Genomic DNA, 9,670 nt, shown 5'->3' on the forward strand with positions numbered 1-9,670 from the left:
GGGGGAGGGCCTCCACTTGACTTGGGAGGCACTCCTCCCCCCTTGGCCGCCGCCCCCTCCTTAGAATGGATCTGAGGGGGCCGTCCCCCCTCTCCCTTGCCCCTATATATATGTGGGGGTGGGAGGGCAGCCGCACCACAAGTTCTGGCGCAGCCCTCCCCCTCTCCCAAGTACTCCTCCTCTCCCGCGGTGCTTGGCGAAGCCCTGCAGGATTGCCACGCTCCTCCACCACCACCACACCGTTGTGCTTCTGCTAGACAGAGTCTTCCTCAACCTCTCCCTCTCTCCTTGCTGGATCAAGGCATGGGAGACGTCACCGGGCTGTACGTGTGTTGAACGCGGAGGTGCCGTCCGTTCGGCACTAGGATCTCCGGTGATTTGGATCACGACGAGTACGACTCCTTCAACCCCGTTCTCTTGAACGCTTCCGCTTAGCGATCTACAAGGGTATGTAGATGCACTCTACTTCCCCTCATTGCTGGTTTCTCCATAGATAGATCTTGGTGACACGTAGGGAAAATTTGAATTTCTGCTACGTTCCCCAACAGTGGCAGCATGAGCTAGGTCTATTGCGTAGATTCTTTGCACGAGTAGAACACAAAGTAGTTGTGGGCGTTGATTTTGTTCAATATGCTTACCGTTACTAGTCCAATCTTGTTTCGACGGTATTGTGGGATGAAGCGGCCCGGACCGACCTTACACGTACACTTACGTGAGATAGGTTCCAAAGACTGACATGCACTGGGTGCATAAGGTGGCTAGCGGGTGCCAGTCTCTCCCACTTTAGTCGGAACGGATTCGATGAAAAGGGTCCTTATGAAGGGTAAATAGCAATTGACATATCACGTTGTGGTTTTTGCGTAGGTAAGAAACGTTCTTGCTAGAAACCCATAGCAGCCACATAAAACATGCAAACAACAATTAGAGGACGTCTAACTTGTTTTTGCAGGGTATGCTATGTGATGTGATATGGCCAAGAAGAATGTGATGAATGATAAGTGATGTATGAGATTGATCATGTTCTTGTAATAGGAATCACGACTTGCATGTCTATGAGTATGACAACCGGCAGGAGCCATAGGAGTTGTCTTTATTTATTGTATGACCTGCGTGTCATTAAACAACGCCATGTAATTACTTTACTTTATTGCTAACCGGTAGCCATAGTAGTAGAAGTAATAGTTGGCGAGACAACTTCATGAAGACACGATGATGGAGACCATGATGATGGAGATCATGGTGTCATGCTGGTGACGATGATGATCATGGAGCCCCGAAGATGGAGATCAAAAGGAGCAAAATGATATTGGCCATATCATGTCACTATTTGATTGCATGTGATGTTTATCATGTTTATGCATCTTATTTGCTTAGAACGACGGTAGTAAATAAGATGATCCCTCATTAAAATTTCAAGAAAGTGTTCCCCCTAACTGTGCACCGTTGCGAAAGCTCGTCGTTTCGAAGCACCACGTGATGATCGGGTGTGATAGATTCTTACGTTCACATACAACGGGTGTAAGCCAGATTTACACACGCGAAACACTTAGGTTAACTTGACGAGCCTAGCATGTACAGACATGGCCTCGGAACACAAGAGACCAAAAGGTCGAGCATGAGTCGTATGGAGGATACGATCAACATGAAGATGTTCACTGATGATGACTAGTCCGTCTCACGTGATGATCGGACACGGCCTAGTTGACTCGGATCATGTAATCACTTAGATGACTAGAGGGATGTCTATCTGAGTGGGAGTTCATAAGATGAGCTTAATTATCCTGAACATAGTCAAAAGATCTTTGCAAATTATGTCGTAAGCTCGCGCTTTAGTTCCACTGTTTAGATATGTTCCTAGAGAAAATATAGTTGAAAGTTGACAGTAGCGATTATGCGGACAGTAGAAAGCTTGTGTCCTTAATGCACCGCTCAGTGTGCTGAACCCCAAACGTCGTTTGTGGATGTTGCGAACATCGGACATACACGTTTTGATAACTACGTGATAGTTCAGTTAAACGGTTTAGAGTTGAGGCACCAAAGACATTTTTGAAACGTCGCGGAACATATGAGATGTTTCGAGGGCTGAAATTGGGATTTCAGGCTCGTGCCCACGTCAAGAGGTATAAGACCTCCGACGATTTTGTTAGCCGGCAAACTAAGGGAGAAAAGCTCAATCGTTGAGCTTGTGCTCAGATTATCTGAGTGCAACAATCACTTGAATCGAGTGGGAGTTGATCTTCCAGATGAGATAGTGATGTTTCTCCAAAGTCATTGCCACCAAGCTGCTAGAGCTTCGTGATGAACTATAACATATTAGGGATATATATGATGATCCTTGAGGTATTCACGATGTTTGACACCGCGAAAGTAGAAATCAAGAAGGAGCATCAATTGTTGATGGTTGGTGAAACCACTAGTTTCAAGAAGGGCAAGGGCAAGAAGGGGTACTTCATGAAACGGCAAATCAGCTGCTGCTCTAGTGAAGAAACCCAAGGTTGAACCCAAACCCGAGACTAAGTGCTTTTGTAATAAGGGGAACAACCACTGGAGCAGCATTACCGTAGATACTTGGTAGATGAGAAGGCTGTCAAGGTCGATAGAAGTATATTGGATATACATTATGTTAATGTGTACTTCACTAGTACTCCTAGAGCACCAGGGTATTAGATACCAGTTCAGTTGCTAAGTGTTAGTAACTCGAAATAAAAGAGCTACGGAATAAACGGAGACTGCTAAAGGTGAGCTAATGATATGTGTTCGAAGTGTTTCCAAGTTTGATGTGATCAAACATCGCACGCTCCCTCTACCATCAAGATTAGTATTAAACCTGAATAATTGTCTTTTGGTGTTTGCGTTGAGCATAGACATGATTGGATTATGTCTATCACAATACGGTTATTCATTTAAGGAGAATAATGGTTACTCTATTTATTTGAATAATACCTTCAATGGTCTTGCAACTAAAGGAATGGTTTATTGAATCTCGATCATAGTGATACACATTTTCATGCCAAAAGATATAAGATAGTAATGATAGTACCACTTACTTGTGGCACTGCCATGTAAGTCATATTGGTATAAAACGCATGAAGAAGCTCCATGTTGATGGATCTTTGGACTCACTCGTTTTTGAAAAGTTTGAGACATGCGAACCATGTCTATTGGTGTATACGCATGAAGAAACTCCATGCAGATGGATCGTTTGGACTCACTTGATTTTGAATCACTTGAGATATGCAAATCATACCACATGGGCAAGATGACTGAAAAGCCTCGTTTTCAGTAAGATGGAACAAGATAGCAACTTGTTGGAAGTAACACATTTTGATGTGTGCAGTCCAATGAGTGCTGAGGCATGCAGTGAATATCGTTATGTTCTTACTTCACAGATGATTCGAGTAGATGTTGAGTATATTTACTTGATGAAACACAAGTCTGAATTATTGAATGGTTCAAGTAATTTCAGAGTGAAGTTGAAGATCATCGTGACAAGAGGATAAAATGTCTATGATATGATCATAGAGATGAGTATCTGAGTTACGAGCTTTGGCACGCAATTAAGACATTGTGGAAATTGTTTCACAATTAATACCGCCTGGAACACCATAGTGTGATGGTGTGTCCGAACATCATAGTTGCACCCTATTGGATATGGTGCGTACCATGATGTCTCTTATCGAATTACCACTATTGTTCATGGGTTAGGCATTAGAGACAACCGCACTCACTTTAATAGGGCACCACGCAATTCCGTTGAGACGACACCATTTGAACTATGGTTTGGAGAAACCTAAGTTGTCATTTCTTAAAAGTTTGGGGCAGCGACGCTTATGTGAAAAAGTTTCAGGTTGATAAGCTCGAACCCAAAGCGGATAAAATGCATCTTCATAGGACACCCAAAATAGTTGGGTATACCTCCTAATTCAGATCCGAAAGCAATAGGTATTGTTTCTTGAATCGGGTCCTTCCTCGAGGAAAAGTTTGCCTCGAAAGAATTGAGTGGGAGGATGGTGGAGACTTGATGAGGTTATTGAACCATCACTTCAACCAGTGTGTAGCAGGGCACAGGAAGTTGTTCCTGTGGCACCTACACCAATTGAAGTAGAAGCTTATGATAGTGATCATGAAGTTTTGGATCAAGTCACTACCGTACCTCGTAGGGTGACAAGGATGTGTACTACTTCAGAGTGGTACAGTAATCCTGTCTTGAAGGTCATGTTGCTAGACAACAATGAACCTACGAGCTATGGAGAAGCGATGGTGGGCCCAAATTCCGACAAATGGTAAGAAGCCATGAAATCCGAGATAGGATCCATGTATCAAAACAAAGCATGGACTTTGGTGGACTTGCCCGATGATCGGCAAGTCATTGAGATAAATGGATCTTTAAGAAGAAGATGGACGTGGATGGTAATGTCACCGTCTATGAAGCTCGACTTTTGGCGAAGAGTTTTTCACAAGTTCAAGGAGTTGACTACGATGAGATTTTCTCATCCGTGGCGATGCTTAAGTCTGTCGGAATCAAGTTAGCATTAGCTGGATGTCAAAACGAGTTTCCTTACCAGTTTTTGTAAGGAAAGGTTGTATGTGATACAATCAGAAAGTTTTGTCAATCCTAAGGATGCTAAAAGGTGTGCTGGCTCCAGCGATCCTTCTAAGGACTGGAGTAAGCATCTCGGAGTTGGAATGTACGCTTTGATGAGATGATCAAAGATTTTGGGTTTATACAAAAGTTTATGAGAAACTTGTATTTCCAAAGAAGTGAGTGGGAGCACTATAGAATTTCTGATGAGTATATGTTGTTGACATATTGTTGATCAGAAATGATGTAGAATTTCTGGAAAGCATATAGGGTTATTTGAAAAGTGTTTTTCAAGGGAAAACCTAGATTAAGCTACTTGAACATTGAGCATCAAGATCTATGAGGATAGATCAAAAATGCTTAATAATACTTACAAATGAGCACATACCTTGACGTGATCTTGAAGGTGTTCAAGATGGATCAGTCAAAGAAGGAGTTCTTGCCTGAGTTGTAAGGTACGAAGTTAAGACTTGAAGCTCGACCACGGCAGAAAAGAGAGAAAGGGCGAAGGTCGTCCCCTATGCTTTAGACGTAGGCTCTACAGTATGCAATGCTAAGTACCACACCTGATGTGTGCCTTGCCACATGTCTGGCAAGAGGGTACAAAGGTGATCAAGGAGTGGATCACCAGATAGCAGTCAAAATTATCCTTAGAGGAATAAGGATTTGTTTCTCGATTATGGAGGTGATAAAGAGTTCGGCGTAAAGGGTTACGTCGATGCAAGCTTTAACACCTATCCGAGTGACTCTGAGTAGCAAACCGGATACGTATAGTGGAGCAACCATTTGGAATAGCTCCAAGTGGGCGTAGAAGCAGCATTTACAATATGACATAGATAATTGCGAAGAACATACGATCTGAATGTTACAGACCCGTTGACTAAAATCTCTCTCACGAGCAAAACATGATCAAACCCCAGAACTCATTGAGTCTTAATCACATGTTGATGTGAACTAGTTTAATGACACTAGTAAACTCTTTGGATGTTGGTCACATGGCGATGTGACCTGTGAGTGTTAATCACATGGCGATGTGAACTAGATTATTGACTCTAGTGCAAGTGGGAGACTATTGGAAATATGCCCTAGAGGCAATGATAAATTAGTTGTTATTATTATATTTCCTTGTTCATGATAATCGTTTATTATCCATGCTATAATTGTATTGAAAGGAAACTCAGATACATGTGTGGATACATAGACAACACCATGTCCCTAGCAAGCCTCTATTGACTAGCTCGTTGATCAATAGATGGTTACGGTTTCCTAACCATGGACATTGGATGTCATTGATAACGGGATCACATCATTAGTAGAATGATGTGATGGACAAGACCCAATCCTAAGCCTAGCACAAAGATCGTAGTTCGTATGCTAAAGCTTTTCTAATGTCAAGTATCATTTCCTTAGACCATGAGATTGTGCAACTCCCGGATACCGTAGGAATGCTTTGGGTGTACCAAACGTCACAACGTAACTGGGTGGCTATAAAGGTGCACTACAGGTATCTCCGAAAGTGTCTTTTGGATTGGCACGAATCGAGACTGGGATTTGTCACTCCGTGTAAACGGAGAGGTATCTCTGGGCCCACTCGGTAGGACATCATCATAATGTGCACAATGTGACCAAGGGGTTGATCACGGGATGATGTGTTACGGAACGAGTAAAGAGACTTGCCGGTAACGAGATTGAACAAGGTATCGGTATACCGACGATCGAATCTCGGGCAAGTACAATACCGTTAGACAAAGGGAATTGTATACAGGATCGATTGAGTCCTTGACATCGTGGTTCATCCGATGAGATCATCATGGAACATGTGGGAGCCAACATGGGTATCCAGATCCCGCTGTTGGTTATTGACCGGAGAACGTCTCGGTCATGTCTACATGTCTCCCGAACCCGTATGGTCTACACACTTAAGGTTCGATGATGCTAGGGTTATAAAGGAAGTTTGTATGTGGTTACCGAATGTTGTTCGGAGTCCCGGATGAGATCCTGGACGTAACGAGGAGTTCCGGAATGGTCCGGAGGTAAAGATTTATATATGGAAAGTTGTTGTTCGGGTTCCGGAAAAAGTTCGGGTTTTTTTGGTATTGTATCGAGAAGCTTCCAGAAGGTTCCGGAGGATTCCTGAGGGGTCCGGGGGTCCGGAAATTGTTCCACCACGTCCAATACAGTAGCATGGGCTGTAGGGGGGCACCCTAGCCTTAATGGGCCAGGGGCACCAGCCCCCCCAAGGCCCATGCGCATGGGAAGGGGAAAACCCTAAGGGGGAGGGCCTCCACTTGACTTGGGAGGCACTCCTCCCCCCTTGGCCGCCGCCCCCTCCTTAGATTGGATCTGAGGGGGCCGTCCCCCCTCTCCCTTGCCCCTATATATATGTGGGGGGTGGGAGGGCAGCCGCACCACAAGTTCTGGCGCATCCCTCCCCCTCTCCCAAGTACTCCTCCTCTCCCGCGGTGCTTGGCGAAGCCCTGCAGGATTGCCACGCTCCTCCACCACCACCACACCGTTGTGCTGCTGCTAGACAGAGTCTTCCTCAACCTCTCCCTCTCTCCTTGCTGGATCAAGGCATGGGAGACGTCACCGGGCTGTACGTGTGTTGAATGCGGAGGTGTCGTCCGTTCGGCACTAGGATCTCCGGTGATTTGGATCACGATGAGTACGACTCCTTCAACCCCGTTCTCTTGAACGCTTCCGCTTAGCGATCTACAAGGGTATGTAGATGCACTCTACTTCCCCTCATTGCTGGTTTCTCCATAGATAGATCTTGGTGACACGTAGGAAAATTTTGAATTTCTGCTACGTTCCCCAACAAACGTAGCATGCAATTTTGAAAAAATTCCTACGCTCACGCAAGATCTATCTAGAAGATGCATAGCAACGAGAGGGGGAGAGTGTGTCCACATACCCTCATAGACTGAAAGCAGAAGTGTTAACTTAACGCGGTTGATGTAGTCAAACATCTTCTTGAATCAACCGATCAAGTACCGAACTTATGGCACCTCCGAGTTCTGCACACGTTCATCTCGATGACGTCCCTCGAACTCTTGATCCAGTAGAGGTACAAAGGAGTCGATGAGTTCCGTCAGCATGAAAGCGTGGTGTTGGTGTTGGTGATGTGATCCATGCAGGGCTTTGCCTAAGAACTACGATAATATGACCGGAGTAGTAAACGGTGGAGGGGGGCACCACACATGGCTAAGAAACAGCTGTTGTGCGTTGGGGTGCCCCCCTGCCCTCATATATAAAGGAGGAGAGGGGAGGAGGCTGATACGTCTCTGTTGTATCTATAATTTTTGATTGTTCCATGCCAATGTTATTCAACTTTCATATACTTTTGGCAACTTTTTATACTATTTTTGGGACCAACATATTGATCTAGTGCCCAGTGCCAGTTCCTGTTTGTTGTATGTTTTATGTTTCGCAGAGACCCAATATCAAACGGAGTCCAAAAGGGATAAAAATGGACGGAGAATATTTTTGGAATATTTGTGATTTTTGGGAAGAAGAATCAACGCGAGACGGTGCCCGAGGGGGCCACGAGGCAGGGGGCGCACACCAGGGGGGCAGCCGTGCCCTGACCCACGTGGGCACCCCGTAAGGCAGTTGACGCTCTTATTTTGCCGCAAGAAAGCTAATTTTCAGAGAAAATCTGGGCAAAAGTTTTAACCCAATCGGAGTTACGGATCTCCGGATATAAAAGAAAGGGTGAAAGTGCAGAATCCGAGAACGCAGAAACAGAGAGAGACAGAGAGACATGTCCAATCTCAGAGGGGCTATCGCCCCTCCCACGCCATGGAGACCATGGACCAGAGGGGAAACCCTTCTCCCATCTAGGTAGAAGGTCAAGGAAGAAGAAGAAGAAGGGGGGCTATCTCCCCCTTGCTTCCGGTGGCGCCGAGTGCCACCGGGGGGCCATCATCATCACCCCAATCTACACAAACAACTTCACCGCCTTCATCACCAACTCTTCCCCCCTCTATGAAGCGGTGTAACCTCTCTTTTACCTGTTGTAATCTCTACTAAACATGGTGCTCAACGCTATATATTATTTCCCAATGATGTATGGCTATCCTATGATGTTTGAGTAGATCCGTTTTGTCCTATGGGTTAATTCATGATCGTGATTGGTTTGAGTTGCGTGTTTTATTATTGGTGCTGTCCTATGGTGCTCTCTGTGTCGCGCAAGCGTTAGGGATCCCCGCTTTTGGGTTTGCAATATGTTCATGATTTGCTTATGGTGGGTGGCGTGAGTGACAGAAGCACAGACCCGAGTAAGTAGGTTGTTTGCAATATGTTTATTAGGACTTGATACTTTAATGCTATGGTTGGGTTTTATCTTAATGATCTTTAGTAGTTGCGGGTGATTGCTAGAGTTCCAATCATAAGTGCATATGATCCAAGAAGTGAAAGTATGTTAGCTTATGCCTCTCCCTCAAATAAAATTGCAATAGTGATTACCGGTCTAGTTATCGATTGCCTAGGGACAAATAACTTTCTCGTGACAAAAAGCTCTCTACTAAAACTAATTTAGTTGCTTCTTTATCTAAACAGCCCCTAGTTTATATTTACGTGCTCTTTATTATCTTGCAAACCTATCCAACAACACCTACAAAGTACTTCTAGTTTTATACTTGTTTTAGGTAAAGCGAACGTTAAGCGTGCGTAGAGTTGTATCGGTGGTCGATAGAACTTGAGGGAATATTTGTTCTACCTTTAGCACCTCGTTGGGTTCGACACTCTTACTTATCGAAAGAGGCTACAATTGATCCCCTATACTTGTGGGTTATCAAGACCTTTTTCTGGCACCGTTGCCGGGGAGTCATAGCATGGGGTGAATATGCTCGTGTCTGCTGGTTTGCTTTATCACTAAGTAATTTTTATTTTCTGTTCTTAGTTTTTTTCCATCTTTAGTTATGGGTAGGAAACGCAAAATACCAAAAAAATTAGTTGTTCCTACTGAACCAATGGTTGAAGAACCACTCAAAATATATCACACTCCTGAAGCTTTTTACTTGGATCATCTTCGATCCCTTTGTGCTCGTGCTGAAACCCCCACTAGCTTAGTTGAGGGCAAATCTT

The sequence above is a fragment of the Triticum aestivum genome, chromosome 7B (genome assembly GCF_018294505.1).
Source record: "Triticum aestivum cultivar Chinese Spring chromosome 7B, IWGSC CS RefSeq v2.1, whole genome shotgun sequence".
In the NCBI taxonomy this organism is placed as follows: Eukaryota; Viridiplantae; Streptophyta; class Magnoliopsida; order Poales; family Poaceae; genus Triticum; species Triticum aestivum.